The sequence below is a fragment of the Ursus arctos genome, unplaced genomic scaffold (genome assembly GCF_023065955.2).
Source record: "Ursus arctos isolate Adak ecotype North America unplaced genomic scaffold, UrsArc2.0 scaffold_11, whole genome shotgun sequence".
NCBI lineage: Eukaryota > Metazoa > Chordata > Mammalia > Carnivora > Ursidae > Ursus > Ursus arctos.
In genome coordinates this window covers 53,873,433-53,896,316 of record NW_026622775.1, presented here as the reverse complement: position 1 = coordinate 53,896,316, position 22,884 = coordinate 53,873,433, and the positions used below count along the sequence as shown (strand labels likewise).

At 35.4% G+C, this 22,884-nt stretch overlaps 1 pseudogene; it reads right to left on the bottom strand.

Annotated features, from left to right (window-relative positions):
* Positions 1–7,404: 7,404 nt before the first annotated feature.
* On the bottom strand, positions 7,405–8,767 carry LOC113245475 (DDB1- and CUL4-associated factor 13-like; annotated as a pseudogene).
* Between the last annotated feature and the right edge of the window lie 14,117 nt (positions 8,768–22,884).

The window sequence follows — 22,884 nt, the reverse complement described above, 5'->3', positions numbered from 1 at the left end:
ATTCATCCCTGAGATGCAAGGGTGGTACAACATTCGCAAATCGATCAGTATGATAGATCACATTAAAAAGAGAAGAGACAAGAACCACATGATCCTTTCAATTGACGAAGAAGCATTTGACAAAATACAGAATCCTTTCCTGATTAAAACCATTCAGAGTGTAGGAATAGAGGGTACATTCCTTAATTTCATAAAAACCATCTATGAAAAGCCTACGGCAAATATCATTCTCAATTGGGAAAAGCTGAAAGCCTTTCCCTTAAGATCAGGAACACGGCAAGGAGGCCCACTCTCACCATTATTGTTCAACATAGTACTAGAAGTCCTAGCAACAGCAATCAGACAACAAAAAAGAATAAAATGTATTCAAATTGGCTAAGAAGAAGATAAACTGTCTCTCTTTGCAGATGACATGATACTGTATGTGGAAAATGCAAAAGACCCCCAAATTACTAGAACTCATAGAACAATTCAGTAATCTGGCAGGATACAAAACCAATGCTCAGAAAGCAGTTGCATTTCTATACACGAACAATGGGAGTGAAGAAAGAGAAATTCCGAAATCGATTCCATTTGCAATAGCACCAAAAACCATAAGATATCTTGGAATAAACTTAACCAGAAAGGTAAAGGATCTATACTTTAGCAACTAGAGAACACTGATGAAAGACATTGAAGAAGACACAAAAAGATGGAAAAACATCCCATGCTCATGGATCAGAAGAATAAACATAGTTAAAATGTCTATGCTACTCAGAGCAATCTACACTTTCAATGCCATCCTGATGAAAATACCAATGACATTTTTCAAAGAGCTGGAACAAACAATCCTAAAATTTGTGTGGAACCAGAAAAGACCTCAATTCGCCAAGGAATTGTTGAAAGGGAAAAACAAAGCTGGGGGCATCATGTTGCCTGATTTCAAGATATACTACAAAGCTGTGATCACAAAGACAGCATGGTACTGGCGCAAAAACAGACACATAGACCAATGGAACAGAATAGAGAACCCAGAAATGGACCATCAACTCTATGGTCACTAGTCTTTGACAAAGCAGGAAAAAACATCCTGTGGAAAAAAGACAGTCTCTTCAATAAATGGTGCTGGGAAAATTAGACAGCTATATACAGAAGAATGAAACTTGACCACTCTCTCACACCATATAGAAAGATAAACTTCAAATGAATGAAGGACCTCGAAGTGAGACAGGAATCCATCAAAATCATAGAGAAGAACATAGGCTATAACCTCTTAGACATCGACCACAGCAACTTCTTTCATGACACGACTCCGAAGGCAAGAGAAACAAAAGAAAACATGAACTTTTGGGACTTCATCAAGATAAAAAGTTTCTGCACAGCCAAAGAAACAGTCATGAAAACAAAGAGGCAACCCACAATATGGGAGAAGATATTTGCAAATGAAGCTACAGATAAAAGTCTGGTATCCAAGATCTATAAAGAACTTCTCAGACTCAGTACATGAGAAACAAATAATCAAATCCAAAAAGTGGGCAGAAGATATGAACAGACACTTTTCCAATGAAGACATACAAATGGCTAACAGGCACATGAAAATATGTTCAAAATCATTAGCCATCAGGGAAATTCAAATCAACACCACACTGAGATATACCTTATGCCAGTTAGAATGGCAAAAATTGACAAGGCAAGAAACAACAAATGTTGGAGAGGATGTGGATAAAGGGGAACCCTCTTACACTGTTGGTGGGAATGCAAGTTGGTACAGTCACTTTGGGAAACAGTGTGAAGGTCCCTCAAAAAGTTAAAAATAGAGCTACCCTATGACCCAGCAATTGCACTACTGGGTATTTACTCCAAAGATACAGACATAGTGATGTGAAGGGCCATATGCACCCCAATGTTCATAGCAGCATTGTCCATGATAGCTTAACTATGGAAGGAGCCGAGATGCCCTTCAACAGATGAATGGATAAAGATGTGGTCCATATATACAATGGAATATTACTCAGCCATCAGAAAGAACGATTACCCAACATTTGCAGCAACAGGGTTGGGACTGGAGGAAATTATGCTAAGTGAAATAACCCAAGCAGAGAATGGCAATTATCATATGGTTTCACTCATTTATGGAACATAAGGCATAGCAGGGAGATCGGTAGGAGAAGGAAGGGAAGAATGAAGGGGGGGTAAACAGAAGGGGGAATGAACCATGAGAGACTGTGGACTCTGGAAAACAAACTGAGAGTTTCAGAGGGGTGGGGAGTGGGCGATTTGCATAGGCCAGTGATGGGTATTAAGGAGGGCACATATTGCATGGAGCACTGGGTGCTATATGCAACAATGAATCATGGAACACTACATCAAAAACTAATGATGTACTGTATGGTGGCTAACATAACATAATAAAAATTAAAAAAAATAAAACTATGCAGCTGCAATGGAAAGTAGTATGGCAGTTACCTCAAAAATATTAAAAATAGAATTACCTTATGATCTTGCAATTCCACTTCTGGGCATATACCCCAAAGAATTGAAAATGAGAGTCTTGAATGGATATTTTGTACACCCATGTTTATAGAAGAATTAATCACAATAGCCAAAAGGCGGAAGCAACCTAAGTTCCACACTGGATGATGAATAAACGAAAGGGGTATATACATACAATTCAGCCTTAGAAAGGAGGAAAAATATGCCAAACGCTTCACCCTGGATGATCCTTGAAGATCTTGTGCTAAATGAAGTAAGCCAGTATTCTATGATTACACTTATGTGAGATACCTGTAGCAGACAAATTCAGAGAATCAGAAAATAGAATTGCAGTTGCCAGAGCTTAGGGAAGGTGGTGGTGGAGCATTACCTTTTAATGGGTAGAGTTTTATTTCAAGATGAGAAGAAATTTGGAGATGGATGGTGGTGATATTTGCACAATAATGCAAATGTACCTGGATTACTGAACTGCACACTTTAAAATGGCTAAGATGGTAAATTTTATGTTGCATGTATTTTACCACAATTCTGAAAGTTTTTAAAGATTATAGGGTCTGTGGGCAGCAGCGAGTTGTTAAAGTTCTAGTCTTGTGGATTCTATTACCTCTGTGAATTAAAAAACAATCATCTCTTATGAATGAAGGCAGTTAAGTGTCAGGATCTGAGGTTTGAGAAACAGAGAGCTAGGGATTCTTCTATTAATTTTCTCATATTTGTATTCTTATTAAAATAAACCTGACTATAGATTATTCTTTTGCATTAATATATATTTTAGCTATATTTATAAGTAAGAAATAAATTAGGGGAAAAGCAACATTATAACAACTATTTCTTGCTCTACACTTTGGCCTATTGAGAACATTTGCATACTGATTCACCAACTTCAGATCAAATTAACCACCTGTCAACAAAGTTTAAACTGTTTCCTGATGACCATCAATCCCAGACTTTCACAATTACCCAGGGCAACAATTCTTTATTAGGAAACCTCTCCTGTTAAATCCAAAAATCAAAAGCCTGAAACTTTTGTCAGGTCTTAGCTACAGGAAGATCTAGTTTCATCAACTACCCTGTGCTAACTATACCCTGGATGCCAATCTCCACACCACAGGGATTTACACTCAGCAAAAGACATGGTCCATGCATTTAAAGCTGCTAAAATCGAAAATGAGGATTTTTGCCCTAAACCACTTAGGACTTAAACTTCTTAAATTGTACACCAATAACTTGAAATGAGACTGTTTCGTATTTATGTGAATCAATTCTACTTAAAATGTAGGCAGTAGCTTTCCCAACAGCATTTACTAGGTAATTTTTGCTTTCAGGACTCAGGTGTCTAAATGCCTACTGGTCCGAATGTGTTTTCCACATATCAGGCATTGTCCACCAGTGTGCAATTTGCACTCTCATAAATGTGTACACCAGTAGGGCTCAGGGGTGACTGATTGGATGGGGTGTCACACTATTTCTTTGGCTCATAAAGTGCTTTGGAGATCCTACGGTGAAAGCCATAGGTAGAAAAGTACTTTGTGTTACTGGCAGATATCCAGGTCCTGTGATGGTTGGACAAACTGTAATCACTCCCTAATGCTGCTCATAATTGTTCTTTTTTTTTTCCTTGGCATGAATGACAAAGAATATACTATGAAAAATACTGTGTGTTTTTAAAAGAAAATTAAGTAAAATTCCATGATTAACAGCTGATCATAGGAATTGCTGACAAAACCTAAATAACAGTGAAACCAGGCCAGATTTTTCATCAACATCTACATTTGTATCATGGAAATGATTTTTTTTAATTGCATTTTTACATACACTTTGTATTTCAGTTAGCAGTCAGTTATTTCCAAACAAATTATCTACTATTTCCTGAACTCTAAAAGTTTAGGTAAGAATTACAGAATTTTATTGGTAGTAATTGCTAAGAGGTACACTCAGATGGAATTAATTTTTCTCCTAATTCCAAAATAAAGATTTCAAATATTTGGTACTACCTATCTATGCCATATGGGTAAGACTGTTTTCATTACCTTCACTGTTGCTAGATATTTGACTATTGAAATTGCCTGGAATTTGAGCTGGTGACTGGTGACAACTTTTATTTACTTGTTTTATTTCCGCTGAAGTAAAACTTCATTTGAACTTTGATAGTTGCCTTTCATGTTTTGTTAGTAGGATCTTTTTTGACCCTCTGCAACTCAGTGATGTGATGTGAAACATTCTTTGTCGTCACTATTGGTGTCATAAAGCAAACTTTTATCATGTGTCTATTCCCTTGAAAATGGTACTTCCATCTAAACAAGCTCATTGTCCTTTCCAATCCCTTCCCACTTGTGGGTAAGGGGATCAGAGGATCCTGAACACCAGTGAATGAGCATTCAGATTCTGCATCCCACCTCCAGGACCTCTCTAGGCTTGCTCCCAGAGTCTTTGCTTGTCTAGGTAGATAGGCCAGGCTCGCTATGGTAATCTGACACACTCCTGAATTTTCTCCTCTGCCTACTGAAGTGATGGTAATTTAAATTTTATTTGCTTCTGTAATTTATCTTTGTTTTCTGAAAACTCCTTTTCTTAGCTCCATGTCTGCCCATCAGAGGGTGGCCTGGAATTGTTCCCTGTCCAGAACCTCTCAGTTGCCTCTTCCAGGTCAGGACCTTTGATGCCTTGCTTGTTCCTAGGGATAGAATTAAGGCAATTATCTCCCTATATAAACATCCTTGAGGAAATTCCTCAGGCAAACTCAGTTTCTACAAACATAAAACATAATTCTTCATAGAAAAAAGAAGGGCACAACACATCAGAATGGGTCATGGAGACAAGTATACTACACTCAGATGAAAGAAAAATCCCGTAGTTGTTTCATATAAGCACATGGGTGGATTGTGGGAATGGAAGTAGAACGAGACCTCACATTCTAGGAAAGCCAAAGTGACTACTTCAGATACGTAGCTTACTTTCCCATTATTATACATTAGCAAGGGATACTATAGAAACCACTATGAAAAATAAACATTCACACAAAAGTTAGTATTAAGCAGAACATCTATAGCTGAGTAAGTGTATACATGCACTTTTTTTGTTTGTACATGTTTGCACATGTTGCATGCACAAACATTAGGAACTATATACATTGGGTTATTTAATTATTGCACAATGATTGAGTCAGATGTCCATTTCTTTATTAATACAGATAAGGGCATTTATACATACACACATACATGGATGATATAGACAGAGGATGGGTATATGAGAAACGGAAGTTGGGAGGAAGGAGGATGGGAAATGAAGAAATAAATGAATACAAGATGACCAAAATCATGAACTTAATCATGTTATGGAATACAGAGAAGGGGAGAGAAAGAAGAGAAAGATAAAAATGAAGAGAGGAGATGTAAAGGGAGAGATACACATATACTCACACACACAAAGAGGAAGAAAAACATATAATGAGGAAGAGTGGAAGAGACAGGAAGGAAGCAGAGGTAGATATTAAGGTGAAAAAGAGAAAAAAACATAATTTGCTACACTGACCACTGTTCAGATAGTCATAAGTCCCCCTAGTTGGTTTTTGAAAATTAAGGTATTCATGCATGGCTGGGATATCAGCAAATAATTAATGATGTGGCTAATTTTTTGAATTTGACCATGCAGTGACTCTTAAAAATGTTCTACCTCATATTTTCCTTTTTACTTCATGTGCTAAACAGAACTCTCCACCTCTCTTTATTATGATCACAAAGAATAAGCTTTTCTTTTCTTTTTTTTTTAATATTATTTATTCGACAGAGATAGAGACAGCCAGCGAGAGAGGGAACACAAGCAGGGGGAGTGGGAGAGGAAGAAGCAGGCTCATAGCAGAGGAGCCTGATGTGGGGCTCGATCCCATAACGCCAGGATCACGCCCTGAGCCGAAGGCAGATGCTTAACCGTTGTGCCACCCAGGCGCCCCAAGAATAAGCTTTTCTATTGGAATAATGAAGGCATTTGCTTGGACAATGAAGTAAGGCAGCATCTAAATGCTTAGGTAGATGAAAAGAACCACCCCACAAGTTGTTTCACATGTTTTCTCTGTCTATAGAGCTTGGGAAAGGATATAAATAACTTTGAAAGCAACAGAATTTAATCACTCAATTATGTCTCTTTACTTGTGTCTATGAAATATGCACACACATACCACATTATGTGACCCTATTTATTTGAATCTGTATATATCTATGTACAAAAGCCTATCAATTTTATTTCAAAAGTATTTCTGATATCCAGTCCAATATCTATATTCCACTGCTCCTCTACTGGGTTAGTAAGACACTTCTCTGTCCTGATTATATGGTATTTTCTTGTTTGCCTGCTTATTGTCATTCCTCCTTAAGAATATGAACTCCAAGAAAGGAATCTATCTGCCTTGTGCATGGTTTCTCCATCACCTAGAACTGTTCTTGCACAGAGCATCTGTTTAATGCTGAAACACAAATCTTTCACTTGCGGATAGTTTCTGAAGTGATCTTCTTCAGTTCATTATTACTGCAAATCTATCCCTAGTTACTTCTTTTCCATTTTATATTTTAGTAAATTAAATATGAGTCTGACACTTTTATGAAAATTATAGATTTTCTTTTTGTTCCCTGTACTACATGTTTTTACAGATACACTAGTCAATAAAAATGAATATATACTCTTATCAGATATTGTCCTGATCATAAATCATTAAGGAGTAATTTAAAATATTTCCTATTTAATAATAATTGATGTTGCAAACACAGACCTTGAGTGCCATTTTACTACTCAAAGGTAAATTGTCTACTATATTTTGTGTTTTTTTTCTATTTTGTTGTTTTCTTATTTTATTTTCATTTATTTTTAATATTCTAGAGCCAGTACTTTATTTGCAGATTCCACACATAGAAATGTAGCAAATAATTATACATCAGGATTGGTAGGAATACCAAGTATTATTTCACAACGGCCGCTATGTGTTTCTTCTTCTCTGACACAATTGACACAGATCCAGGCTTGCTATGTTTGAGAAGATTCACCTGCTTTTGTTGGTGAGCTTCCTTCATGATCTGCTGTTCCTGGATCTGGCTGTAGACAGATTTTGGTAGATGCCGGTGACAAGCAATGCATTCTATATGAGGATGATGTTGAAATTTCTCCTTCAACTTCTGGTTATAATCTTTGGCTGCTTTTTCTCATGATGTAAGCACACCCAATTTTTCAGAAGCATTAGCTTTCCATAGATGAATGTTCATTTCATCAGATCCACACATAATATATTTGTTGTCAGAAGTCCATTTTACACAGATAACATGTTGCATTCTCTTTGTGTGATAGACTTCCCTGCTTCTACTTTCGTCCACAGGAAAGACACAAGTAGATTTATCAAAACTAGCAGACACAAACTCTTTCCCAGTGGGAGAGTAATCCACATCAAGCACTGCAGATACATGATCCATATGTATCGTTACAGAAGCGTCCAGTGAATGCATATCAAAAGTATACAAGTTGGAATCTCTTCATTTGCTGTAGTAAAAATGAAAGCTTCCTTAGGGTTCCAACAAACTGTATTTGTTCTCATATCTAAGATGACCTTTTTCAGGGGGAGTAGCCTGCCTCATATCATATAGTACTATATTCCTGTTACAAGCACAACGTCCCAAGAGAAATGTCTCCATTAGGTTAAATTTAACACTATTTATATACTGTTGAATCCCCAGGTCACTGAACATATAGGACTTGTTCTTTGTTCATCCCAAATGTCTACCTGCTGTCCACATCTGGCAAAAACAGCTTCTATCCATTGAAGATCAATTCCCATATACACTGTCTTTCTTAATACTGTATGCAATAGTTCCTCCTCTTCTCCATAGCCTTGTTCTTCCATTTTCCACTGCTTCACAGTTTTTATTATTACCAACAGTAAAAAAAGAAGTCCGACAAAAGCAAGTACATATTCCTCATACAAAACCTTCACGTGCTTGTATTGTACAGATATATTTTCACTCAGACAAGTTCCAAATTCTAATTTCTCCATCACACATGCCCCAAGAAGGACAGTAGCCAGGATCTTTGGATGCTTTTGCCAAGCAATTGACTCCATCTCGGTGACCATCCAGAGAAGCAAGGAATGGTTTTGCAAATACCCATTCCAGTTGGTAGCATTTAAAGCTCTTACGTATTCTTGTGCGGCCTCAAAAGGATGTAAGTTAGGATCGTAGTTTTTTGGAACTCTTTGTAAGTACATCTTGGTTTCTCAGACGTAGTTGTCTGGGTTCAGACTCAGCATCTTCACCTTCATTTTGGCTCCTACTTGTCCCCAACTCCCCAAGCCTTTCCCCCGAGTTTGGGTTACCCTTCCTAATTACTTTAAAGTTCATCACTTATCCTATCTCTCTCAATAGACCACACATTTCTCTACGTGTCTTGTAAATAAATATATATATTTTTTAATTTTAGAGCCTCTTGCAAAAATGGTAAAATGGAGAATGAATTTTGTATTACCTGCAGTAGGATGAGATGCTCACATTAACATATTGGGAAGTTATGACAAGATTATATAATCTTTTTTATCCTATGTATATGATATATATAGGTTAATTTTTAAGATTATATATATAATCTTATATATCATAGATATATGATGTATATAGGTTAATTTTTTACATGGGACATATCACTAATGATTAAGTGCTATTACTTTGGAAAACAATGTTGTTCTTTTTTCTTATAATATTAAAATACGGGATGAAGTTTGAAAAGAGATATATATTAACATGGATTATTGTTCTTGGCTTTTCTATCATGCACTTCATCTGACTCCTCACAATGTAACCAATGTTTCATCTATACACTATCAGTTAATAACAAGCTATGGCCAGTCAGGGGATGGATATATTTTGTGCATGTTATTTCAATCCTAGAGACTAGAACAAGGCCCCAAGACCTCTATTTTTTCCTTTCTAAATGTCAAATTCACCAAATATCAGGCATTCATCATTTATCTGATGAATCCTTGACATGAAGGACATCTTGCTATTACTAATATGGAGAAAGAATCCAAACATAGCTTAGAGGCTGCTTTCCTTTTGATAGTTTAACTTATTTTTCTTTTTTCCTATTACATATAATATAGTATGTTTTGTGTATACTTGACTAATCTTTTTTTTTTTTTAAGATTTCATTTATTTATTTGACAGAGAGACAGCCAGTGACAGAAGGAACATAAGCAGCGGGAGTGGGAGAGGAAGAAAGAGGCTCCCAACAGAGCAGGGAGCCCCCAATGCGGGGCTTGATCCCAGGACCCCAGGATCATGCCCTGAGCTGAAGGCAGATGCTTAACGACTGAACCACCCAGGTGCCTCTATACTTGATTAATCTTTAAACTAAAGAAAAACATTTATGTATTTTTATTTCTCTGTGCTTTAGTATTGGATATGAAATTAGAAGAAAAAATTCTTGCATGTGATTAAATTCAAATATTAGCATATTATTCTTGCACTGATAAGGTAACTGCCACACATAAGCTCAAGCCAATAGTTTAGTTACATGACAAATCCATTAAAAAAGGAAAACTAATCCATTTTTACCTGCTTTCTAAAAAACGTGTTGGCACAACCTTGACACATTGACTTTAAAAGGACTTTATTTCAACTATGTGCAGAGCACATATACATACTCTGAATAACTCCTTCTAAATAAAAGTTCATATCCCATTTGGGAAGTATTACTGGATGACACAAACTAGAATTACATTATAAATAGAAATATTCCTATATTACATTCATAGAAATGAAGAAACAGTTTAAAATCTAGAACCAGTCTGCAAATTTTATTTTCTATTTCATTTGTTATTCTAAACCCTTCCTCATCTTTTAAAAATATAAGCACTAAAGAAATCAGATTGACTCACTTCATCTCTTTCAACTGACTATGTCAAAGGTCAAAGGTAATATCGGGTAGGACAAGGTGCCTTAAAAAAAAAAAAACAACTGAATTAGAATTTATAAATTGGAGCAAAATTTTATTCCAGTTCTAACTCTATAATCAATGCATAAACTCAAACTGAGACCATTTCGCAATTATTACTGAGTAATAGTTAATATTAATAATTCACATTAACTTTTAAAAGGCCAACATTATCAATGTTGGCAAAGATTTAAAAGAACTGAAATATCACTCTTGGCATTAAGTATGTAAGTTTCTATTATCACTTTGTAAAACTATTTAGATTACTTACTAAAGTAAACATATATCTACTTTTGTCAAGGCAGTATCATTGCAAAATTTGTATGTTTCCACAAAAATATCTGCATAAAAGTATTCATAGCAACTTTTTTATAATAGCTCCAAATTGGATACTATTCAAACATCCTTCAACTGTAGAATACATAAATAAATTATAGAATATTAATACAGAATACTATGTAATACTAGTAATAAGAATGGACTTCTACCCTATGAAACAACATGTATAAATTTTATAAACATAATTGAGTAAAAGAAGCCAAACACCAAAGTGTAAATACTAGATATATATTCTGCTTCCACTGAAGATAGAAGCTAAAAAAAAACACATAATTTTTAAAGAAAGAAAAAAAGAAGAAAATTTCAGCACTTGACCTAACAATGAGAAGAATCTGAGGATAGTACAAAATTCGAACATTAATTGAACCCATCAGCGATCTACTTTTCAGAGCAACCAAGTAACTTCTTAAGTCGAAAGGGGGACAGACATCTTCAAGTAGAGATGAAACATGTAGTCTGGTACATCTGTGGCAGAGCACAGAATCGTAGGCACCAACTACCCCAGAAGTAGGTAAGAAAAAATGAGAGAACCATTCAAAAATATGCTGAAGTCCAAATGGGCTAGTATGACAGTATGGAACCAGTGACAGCCTGTTCAGAAATGAAACTTTCATGGTTTTTCTCAGTGGTTCTGTAAAAACACTTTACTCTTCTGAGACAGGGAAATATGATCTAAAAATAGGAAATATTGCTTTCACTTCCCCTGGGAGCATTTCACTTTTCCTATACCATTAGAATTAAGCCAGTAGCCATTTTTCTATTTTATTGTTCTTATCCAAAAGGATGATAAAACATCTCATATTCCCAGAAAGACAAATGGTTATAGCCTAGACTGGGTCACTAGGTCAAGCCCCAAAATGCCAGGGAGCCTAGTGTTTGCTCCCTAGGTATTTGCTTTTCTAATAGTATATTATATAAATATCAGAATTATCTTTCTATTAGGAAAGCTAGAGACATCTGCGACTTACCTGGCCCATGAAAAAATGTATTTACAGTCCATAAGGTAGGAGTAAGAATACAAGGTTCTTTCTATTTCATCCTGAAGAGGCAAAAGCTATTTTTTTTATTCTTTTTTTTTTTGGGGGGGGGGGTGACTCCTGTCTCTTACTGCATATAAATGGAGATAGTCTGTCATTCTCCACCTTTCACATATGAAGTGTTTGGCTAGGCACTAGGAGGGTTTCCCATCTGGCTTTCATCTCACCACACCAGGGGTAATGTCTGTAGAAAGCAGGACTGGTACATTATTTATTATAAAATAATTATTAAGAAACTGGTGTCAGGGTACCTGGGTGGCTCAGCCAGTTAAGCATCTGACATCAGCTCATGTCATGATCCCAGGGTCCTGGGATCCAGCTCTGTGTCGGGCTCCCTGCTTAGTGGAGAGCTTGCTTCTCCCTCTCCCTCTATCTGACACTCTGCCTGCTTGTGCTCACATGTGTGCACTCTCTCTCTCTCTCTCAAATAAATATACATTAATCATATTGAAAGAAAGAAAGAAAGAAAGAAAGAAAGAAAGAAAGAAAGAAAGACGAAAAGAAAAGACAAGAAACGAAATGAAACTGGTGTCTGCTCCAGACTAAACTGATGTAAACCACCACAGTGACTGCATGAAAGGAGAGGTATTCCTATTTTCAGGCATAAATATAATTTACTTAAGTCTCTACTATACTACAAATGATATTGAAGACTTAATAAGAAATTAAATACATACAAAAAATTGGGGTTAAAAAAGTGTCAATTGAGAACAAAATAATAAACATAATAAGACATGGAAATGACCCAGGTGCAGGAATTATTAGACAAGGGCTTAAAATAATGGTGATTAATAGGCTAATATAAACAATATGGATAAATGGAGAGTTGGAAGAGATGGAAATTATAAGAAAGTGTCAAATGAAAATGTTAAAATTTAATAAAGTATCAGAAATAAGTCATTCCTTTTATGGCTCATACATAGATTTAAGACAGCTCAAAAATAATAAATGGATTTGGAGATATGTTAATACAAGTTATCAAGGGGCACCTCAGTGGCTCAATTGTTTAAGCATCTGCCTTCTGTTCAGGTCTGATCTTATGGGTCCTGGGATTGAGCCCCATGTTGGGCTCCCTGTTCAGGGGGGAGTCTGCTTCTCCCTTTCCCTCTGTACCTCCTCCCCATTCATGCCCTCTCTCACTTTCTCTCTCAAATGAATAAAATCTTAAAAACAAACCAAAAAAACAAGCTATCAAAACTAAAAGACATAAGAAAACAATGCAAACCAAGGTTTAAAACACAATGAAAAAGAGCTAACCACACAAGAACTGTGAGAAAATATCAAACAATCTAATGTGTATGTAATTGAAGATCCAAAGGAAAAGAGTAAAGGTGACAGAAAAAAATACTTGAAGAGATATGGCTACAAATTTTTTAAAAATGATGAAAGACATTAAACTCTCAAAATTCAGAGTACCATAAAAAGGATAAATGCAACAACAACAAAACTCTAAACATATTGTATTCAGACTGCCGAAAATAGAAGTTAGAGAACATTTTGAAGACCACCATAGAAAAAAGATACAAATATAGAAAAACAAAGATATAGAAAACAAAAATACAAATAGAAAAACATAGATACAAATTACAGTGAGGGAGGGGTGGCCAAGATGGCCAAGTAAGAGGATGTTAAGCTCACCTCATCCCATGGATACAACTAACTAACACTCACATCAGTGTAAAGAACCAAAAAAAAAAAAAAAAAAAAAAGACTCAAAGTCTGGAAGAACAAACTCCACAACTAATGTAGAGAAAAGGCCACACTGAAGAGGATAGGAAGGGTGGAGACATAGTAGGAAGCAAAACTGTCGTCATCTTCAGGGTCAGAAGGGAGGAAGCTGCAGGCACAGACAAGGGTGAGAAATAGACTGTCACTCCAGGGAGGCTGCATGGGGAAGATGTGTCCCTATAACAACTGGCTTTGAAAACTAGAGGGCCTGAGTTTTGAGAGTGCTTACAACCAGTGACACTTAAAGCCTGGAACTTGAGAAAATCAAAGGGCTCAGCTCTTGAACAGCCCAGAGTGCAAGAGGAAGCTGAGTCCCTACCCTTAAAGAGACAGCATGATAAAGAGCCCAAGGATTTATAACAACAGTTTGAAAAATGCTGGGGGTACACAGGAGGGAGAGTTATTTAGGCACTTCAGAATATGTCCCAGGGTACAGTTAATGGAGGAACCTCTCCAGGAACAAAGGAGCTGTTAGATGCCATCTCCCTCCTCTGTCCCTCAGCATAAACACACAGCCACCTGTGGGAACCAAGGTGGCACCCACATTCACTACCTAACATGCTTACACCAAGCCTGCCCCCCTGTGCTTTGGCAGGCCCACCCTTCCCAGTCACATTTGCTTCAGTCCAGGTGTTATGGTTCCCCTTCCCCAGAATACCAGTGCAAACTTTGCCAACCCATGCATTTTGTGGGACTTTGGTCCCAGCAACAGTGGTGGTGGGTCCTGCAGAAGTCTGAAGTACACCTTGTTAAAGTGAACACTCCATGCATGCAGTCCTGGTCCAGGCAGTGGAAGTGGCAGGTCACATTTCACAAGCAGACTGGCACACCTTTTAAAACTGTGCATCCCATAGTGGCTGGGGACAAAACATGGCCCACAACACACAGAGAGCTTCTGCGGATGACTGATGGGAAAAGTGGCCAGGACTCAATAGCAGGGCATATGCAACATACATAGAAGACCCCTCTAAAGTGCAAGGGACACTGCACTACAGGGCACCACAGAACCTCTTCTTTTTGAAGCTTTCAAGAACAGGAGATGTAGCTGACTTGCCTAACATATGAAAACAGATAGAGAGATGAAATAAGGAGACAGAGGAATATGTCTCTTTTGAAAGAATAGGACAAGACCACAGCAAGAAACCTAAGTGTAATGGATATAAGTAATATGCATGATAGAGACACAAGTAATGTTCATAAAAATACTCAATGGAATTAAGAAGAGTGGAGGATCTCAGTGAAATCCTAACAAAGCGATTGAAAACATTAAAAAAGAACCAATTAGAGATGAAGAACACGGGTGAAATTAAAAATATGCTAGATGGCATAAATAGCTTCCTAGAGGAAACAGAAGAATGAATTAATGACATGGAAGACAGAGTAATGGAAAGTAACCAAGCTGAGCACGTGAGAGAAAAAATATGCAAAATGAGAATAGACTTAGAAAACTCAGTGACTGTATTAAGCGTAAGAACATTTGCATCATAGGGATTCCAGAAGAGAGAAAAGGGGGGAGAAAATATACTTGAAGAAATAATAGCTGAAAATTTCCTGAATTTAGGGAACAAAACAGATATCAGGGTCTAGCTGGCACAGAGATCCCCCAACAAAATCAACCCAAGGAAGTCCACACCAATATATAGTAATTAAAATGGCGCAGAGTAGTGATAAAGAGAGAATTTTAATAAAACTAGCAAAAGAATACAGTTACATACAAGGGAAATCCCATAAGACTATCTGTGGATTTTTTAGCAGAAACTTGGTGGGCCAGAAGAAAGTGGCATAATATATTCAAAGTGCCGAAAGGAAAAAAATCTGCAGCCAAGAATATTCTATCCAGCAAGGATATCATTCAGAATAGGAAGAGAGATAAAGAGTTTCTCAGAAAAACAAAAGCTAAAGGAGTTCATGACCACCAACCAGACCAATGAGAAATGTTAAAGGGGACTCCTTGAGTGGAAAGGAAAGAACAAAAACAAAAGTAAGGAAAGTAGGAAGCGTAAAAGCTATAAAAATAAATGTATAGATAAAAATCAGTCAACAGACTTACAAAATAAATGGATGTAAAGTGTGACACTATATACCAAAAACATGGAGAGAATCAGTAAAGAATGGGCTCAATTGCAATAAAAGCAAATAGGGTATAAGAGCAAAATAAAAAGAAAAGAAACAGATAAGATAGAAACAACTAGCATGATGACAAATATAAATATAACCATATCAATAATTAAATTAGATATAAATAGCTTAAAACCTCCAAGTATAAAAGGTCTAAGATGCAGAAATTGATTCAATTTAAAATGAGGATCTAACTATATGCTATCTACACAAAACATTCTAGATATCAAGATATGGGCACTTTGAAAGTAAAAATATGCAAAAGGCATACTATTCAAACACTAATCAAAAGAAAGCTGACATGGATATATTGTCAAATAAAGTAGACTTCAGAATAAGAAATATTGTCAAGGATAGGCAAAGACATTATATAATGATAAAGTGGTGAGTTCACTGAGATGACAATTTTCAACATGTATGCACCTAACAACAGGGCTTTAAAATACTTGAAATACAAAACAATGGAATTGAAAGGAGTAGACAAATCTACAATTATAGTTGAAAAGTCAATATTCTACTCTTAATAAACAACAGAGTAAATGGACAGAAAATCTCAGGTATAGGTAGTTCCCAACTTATGATGGTCTGACTTAACAATGTTTTGGCTTTAGCCAAAGCAATACACGTTCAGTAGAAATCATGCTTAGAATTTTAAATTTTGATATTTTCCCAGGCTAATGATATGCAGATGATACTCATGTTGCTCGGTAGTGTCAATTAGTAGCAGCTCTCAGTGATTATAAAGGTAAACAAGTGATAAAACCAGTCTGTACCCATACAACAATTCTGTTTTTTTCACTTCCAGTATGGTATTTAATAAAGTACATGAGATTTTCAACACTTTATTATAAAATAAGCTTTCTGTTAAATGATTTTGTCCAACAGTAGGCTAATGTAAGTGTCCTGAGCATGTTTCAGGTAGGCAAGGATAATTTGTGATGTTTGGTAGGTAAGGTGTATTTTCTACTTACAATATTTTAAATTTATGATGAGATTATTGAGTTATAACCTCATTGTAAGTTGAGGAAGGTCCATATATAGAAGATTTGAATACTACTACCGACCACCAAACACATATTCTTTTCAAGAATACGTGGAATATTTGTTAAGAGAGCCCATATTCTCTGAGCCATAAAACAAACTTTGACAAATTTAAAAGACTTGAAATTTTGCAAGGTGTTTTTCTATCAATCAAATTTTAAATGAGTAATAGAAAAATATATGAAATATCTCTGATATTTGGAAGTTAACAAACTTGTAAATTACCTATGGGTCAAAGAGAAAGTCACAAGAGATTTGAGAATATTATTTGAATTGGAAATTCAAATAAAAGTAGAGACAGAACACATGCAAATTTGGAGAACATAACCAAGTATGAGAAAAGTTTTCAGAAATTAAATAAATGGAGGGGTCCCTGATTAGCTCAGTTGGTTAAGCATCTGACTCTTGATTTCAGCTCAGTTCATGATTTCAGGGTTGTGAGATCCAGCCCACACCAGTCTCCATCCTCAGCAGGGATCTGCTTGAGATTCTCTCTCTCTCCTTCTCTCCCAGCTCGTACTCTCTCTCTAATAAATAAATAAATCTTTTTAAAAACATTCAATAAATGGGGAGTTATATAGTGTTTATGGATTGAAAGACACAATTTGTCAAGATATTAATTCCCTCCAAAGTGATGTTTGGCTTTAGTGTAATCCCAATCATAATCCTTTTAGGATTTGGTGTGCGTGAAAATTGGAAACAGTTTATTTGGAAAGACAGGGAAATAGACAATTCAATTTGGAAAATAATTTAAGGATTTGGAGGCCTCTCACTTCTGACTTCACATTTAATATGAAGCAACAGTAATAAAGATGGTGTGGTATCTTGTAAAACAAAGACACATAGACCAATGGCACAGAATAGAAAGTAAAAAAATAGATCCACACATATCTGGTCAATTAATTTCCAACAAAATCGGTAAGGCAATTCAAAGGACAAAGGATAGTTTAGTTAATAAATTGGTACTACAAACATTGGGCATCTATATGAAAAAATGACATAAAATTTAAACATTTACAACACGTTTAAAATTAAAATCTATCCTCAGCTTAGAACTAGAACTAAATTAAAGCCAAAAGAATTCAAGAAGAAAACTTCTGAGAATATACTGAGACTTTGGGAAAACCAAAGCTTTCTTAGGTAGGACACAAAAACATAAAATAAAATTTAAAATTATATATTATACAATGATCAGATTAATCTTGCCTGCTTTTTGAAAGACACTGTTAAGAAAATGGAAATAAAATGCATATCCAAAAACAAACTTACAGTGTACCCAGAATATACAAAGAACTAACATACCTCAATGATAAGAGGATAAGCAATGCAATACAAATGAACAAAATAATTGAATACTTTATTAAAAAACATATAGAGATAGCAAATAAGAATGTAAATAAAATGGCCATAACATCATTAGTCACTCAGGAAAATATGATTAAAACCATAATATACCATTACATGCTGGTGAGGAGGCAGAGCAAGTATAACCCTCAAGCACTGTTGATGAAAAGTGCAAAAGTTACTATTACTTTGAAAAACAGTTTTATTATGTATACTACAGTTAACCATATATTTATCATATTACCTAGCAATCTTTCTTGTGTGTGTTTACTCAGGAGAAATAAAAATATGCATCTACACAAAATTTTGTAGGTAAATAATCCCTGAAGAAGTGCTTAGTTTTGAGGAAATTCTATTTTTTTGCAATTTTTACTATATTTTGTGTTAATATTAGCAATCTATGTTCTTAAAGAAACCATGTTAGGTTTCTTTTCTTGCATGGGTTAGACAATTTATAACTTCTGAGCTGGATGATAATTCAAAAACAAAGCAAAGTTTTTGTTAGTTTACATGTAGATATGATTATAAAGGATATGACCGTATGAGTTAAATTTTCAGTTATAAGCCTAAAATTCCCCAAAACTTCCCTATAACTCACCATGCTATTAATGGTTTGTTCCTTCTCATTAAGGAGTACATAGAGTTAGCAAATTTTAATGATTATCTTTTTTAAGAAAGCAAAACTAAAATTTGCAAGCATCTCTTTTGTAAAACCATATATATATATATCAGAAATGGAATGTATGATGTTTGCCAATTTACTGTGAAAAATATCTTTCCATTGAGTGTGCTTATTTACTATGTAATCTTGCTATTAGAATGTAGAAACTTGATTAAACCTGCCAAAAAGTGGTAACATAATTAAAACTGTATATTACAAATGGCCCATTTTCTTTGCTCTGAAACACACACACACACACACACACACACACACACACACACACACATCTCAAGCCAACAGTCCACTTTAGAGAGCAATAGCCGTACTCTTGCCTAAAGAGTTGACTGTGACTTGTGGACAAACTCTAGATTTGAGGAAAAAGTCCTCTTGCAAGCAAATAGATGATGTTAATTGAAGTGATATTTAAATTTATTCATTCATCTATTTAACAAATATTTACTGCATTCTTATTATGTTCCAAAGATTGTTCTAGGTTCTGAGAAGGAAATAAATAATGTAATTTCAAATAGTGCTAATTTCTATGATGGAATTAGACAAAGGTAAGCGTATGGAGTGTAACAGAACAACTCACTGAGAGGATTTGTTTAAGCAAAGAGATGAGTGATGAGAGGAAGCAGGGATTACCTCATCAATTTTTTTCGTGGAAATTGGTTGGCCACATTCAACTAAACATCACAAACTTAACATGTCCAAAGACTAAGTCTTCAACCTGCAAAACTATTTAACTGCCAGTTACCTCCAACTGCTAATTTGTAGCATAATTATGATGCTATTTCACATTATTATGCTATTAATCTGACAACTACTAGGTAAAAATAGTATCATGGGTACAAAATAGGATAAGATAAGCGTAGATATCTCTAGGGTAATTTAAACATAAAATAAAAGGTCAAATGCACTGATAATTGCTTGAGAAGGCCATATATTAATTGTCTCTAATATTCTTTGCTCATGGTTAATTCATACTTGCTGAGGGCAAAATAATGAAGTAGGAGACATGTTAGGAGTAACTCTAGATTTGTAATTGCAATTAAAATCTTTAGATTTGTAATTCTCTTTTAAGCCTTGAGAATTTACATGACCATTTCTTTCTAAAAATACCATAAGCTCAAAATCTAGGTGTGGAAATTTAAATGGCATTGTGAAATGAACCTTTTTAAAAGCATCTTAGATTCAGTTTAAGGTTAAAATTCTGGCTTAAATATATGACAACTTTGCAGTACCTATTCACCTAATCTAATGAAATAGATATTACTTTCATAAAAATGTGTTGTTTAATAGAAAATTGTATCAGTTGCTTTAATATTTACTAAGAACTAAGCATCATCAGCCAAAAAAGAAAAAGACATGCCTGTTTTAAGTATTGCAATTATTTTGACCTTTATCTTTTCAGAAACCTGATTGTGCATGTGTGCGATGTGTTTAGTTTAGACTTAACCTTCATTTACCTTAAAATTTGAAGCAATTTTTCAGCCTATTCCTCCAAAGCTATTTATTTTTCTAAAGTGCCTATCAGCCAAATGCAGCAATATTTAGCTCTTCCATCCATACTTTAGAATCCTAATAAATAATTGCCGCTATTTGAGGGTTTAACTTGTTAAGTACATGCACACATGCACACACGCATGTGCGCGCACACACACACACATACACACAAATTGGACTCTGAGTCACTTGTAGAAATGTTTCTATAAATATGCTTGAGAACATTTTGGTTTTCTGCAATTTGTTATAATCAAAACACATTAAATGTTAACATAATTGTTGCCGAATAATTTGTTGGGAAATGCTGATCAACGATTCTAAAAATGGCCCAAGTCATAAGTAACAGTCCAGTTCCATGGGATCAGAATTAAACTCCAGATACCAAAACCCATCTCCTGGGGATGGCCTTCAGGAGTCAAGCCCAACTGATTTTTCATGGATTTTTTTTTTCTGTAAATGTTTATTACTGTATTACTTTCTATCTGGCATGGCTCTGTATCCTGTTAAGGCTATCAGTGAATATAATTACCTTAAAAAAGTAAGTCGGCTTACACAGTGGCTCTGAGTTGACAGAATGTTTTTACACATTAGCACTATCACTGGATTCAATCAAAGTAAGTCAGCCTACTCCACAGAGAGAAATATCCATAATATGAAATCAAGAGTCAGTGTGATACTCTCTTATTTTGGAGGCTATTGTTGAATTCATACCTAAACATTCTTCCCATACAGTTTGGCCAAATGTAAATTCTTGAGAGGATTTAAATTTTAGGTAATCATTTTCATAACATAATTTTCACGGTTCTATGAAAAACAACTCCAATTACATGAAGAACTGAAAAAAAAAAAAGAGTCAATGGAAGAAATTAGAACAACTGATAGCTAACTGTTTTCCAGAGTCCTCAAATTACTCATGAATAGTGAATTAGAAGCTAAGAAAATTGCTTCAATCCTTTCTAGAGTATAAATATCCTGGGGAAACATTAAAAATATTAGGTTGGAAAATAAATATAAGGCTATCTTCTACTTAGCCTTGGATTTTATTGATCCAAACAAAGATTCAAGAGAATGGATTGAATAAAGGTGAAGGAGAAGGTAACTAAGAAATGGGACAACCTTACAAAACCTGGAAATTATTTATTTTGAAATGGGAGAAATACAACTATTACGGATGGCGTTCAGGACTATTTCAGGTACTTTAAGTAGTTTTAATAATAAGGGCATTGAACATGTTTTCAACCCTTAGATGAACAAAAAAAGCTGTTTTGATAATATTAGGTTTAATAATAAGGTTCACAGTGGTTACACAAAACTTGATCTTAGGACATGGCAGTCGTGCCATGATAGGAGAAGCTCTGAAAACAATTTTTTTTTTTTTTAAGATTTTATTTATTTATTTGACAGAGAGAGAGACAGCCAGTGAGAGAGGGAATGCAAGCAGGGGGAGTGGGAGAGGAAGAAGCAGGCTCTCAGCAGAGGAGCCCTATGTGGGGCTCGATCCTAGAACGCCAGGATCATGCCCTGAGCCGAAGGCAGACGCTTAATGCCTGAGCCACCCAGGCGCCCCTCTGAAAACAGTTCTGAAATTAAATGGTGCAAATTCACCCTAGGAAAATTCTACAGTAGTAGGAAGTAAAATCAGAACAAAAAAAGCTAACATGGTATTCACATATCATTTTAATTGTTTAGATTATATAATTTTAATTATTTATATAAGGTCCATGTGTACTAGAAAAGGAAGCAAGAATAGAAACTATGAAGAGCTGGGAAAAGCTTGGAATTGCCTTGATTTTAAAGGGGTTTGTTTTCCATATTCTTCCTTATTTTTTTTTTTTTTAATTCCCAGCATCAGATATCCACACCTTTAGCAGAAATGAAATTCTAATAGAGACATCTCTGAGGAGACATTATGGAGACCGCATTGATTCAGCGGTCTCAGAAGGAAGAAATACTTAGAGTCCAGAAAAATACGTGTCTTGGTGGTAATATATTAGGTGTATCTTATATACCTGATATATCATCCAATAGATAGTATATAGTTTATATACCTAATATATGAACTATATATAGTTCAATGTGGCATGAGTTTTATTTACTGTATTAATACATGCTCTCAAAGCCACCAATAAATTGAAGTAGTTCAATATAGATTTACTAAATGGTGTAGTACAAGCAGTATCTTTTAATTACATGCTAGTAATTCTTTCTCAAAGTTATCTTCTATGTTCAATGGAATTAAATGCCACTCAAGATTTTAGACTAAGTTAATAGTATTTGACTGGGGAATGTCAGAGTCACATAGGTCCTTTACATCTGATTGCTGCTTCCTATAAGATAGACAAGAGATCATTAAGCTAAATCATACTTTAAATCTTATTTCTACTTCTTTTTCCTTCATTTTGCTTGTGAACACCCTCTTAGGGCTTGAGACAAGAGAGTCCAAATTTTCTTTAATCACTTTAGCTCAAGCTTAAATTTTCATGGTCATGGGGCGCTTGGGTGGCACAGAGGTTAAGTGTCTGCCTTGGGCTCAGGGCGTGATCCCGGCGTTATGGGATCGAGCCCCACATCAGGCTCCTCCGCTATGAGCCTGCTTCTTCCTCTCCCACTCCCCCTGCTTGTGTTCCCTCTCTCGCTGGCTGTCTCTATCTCTGTCAAATAAATTAAAAAATAATA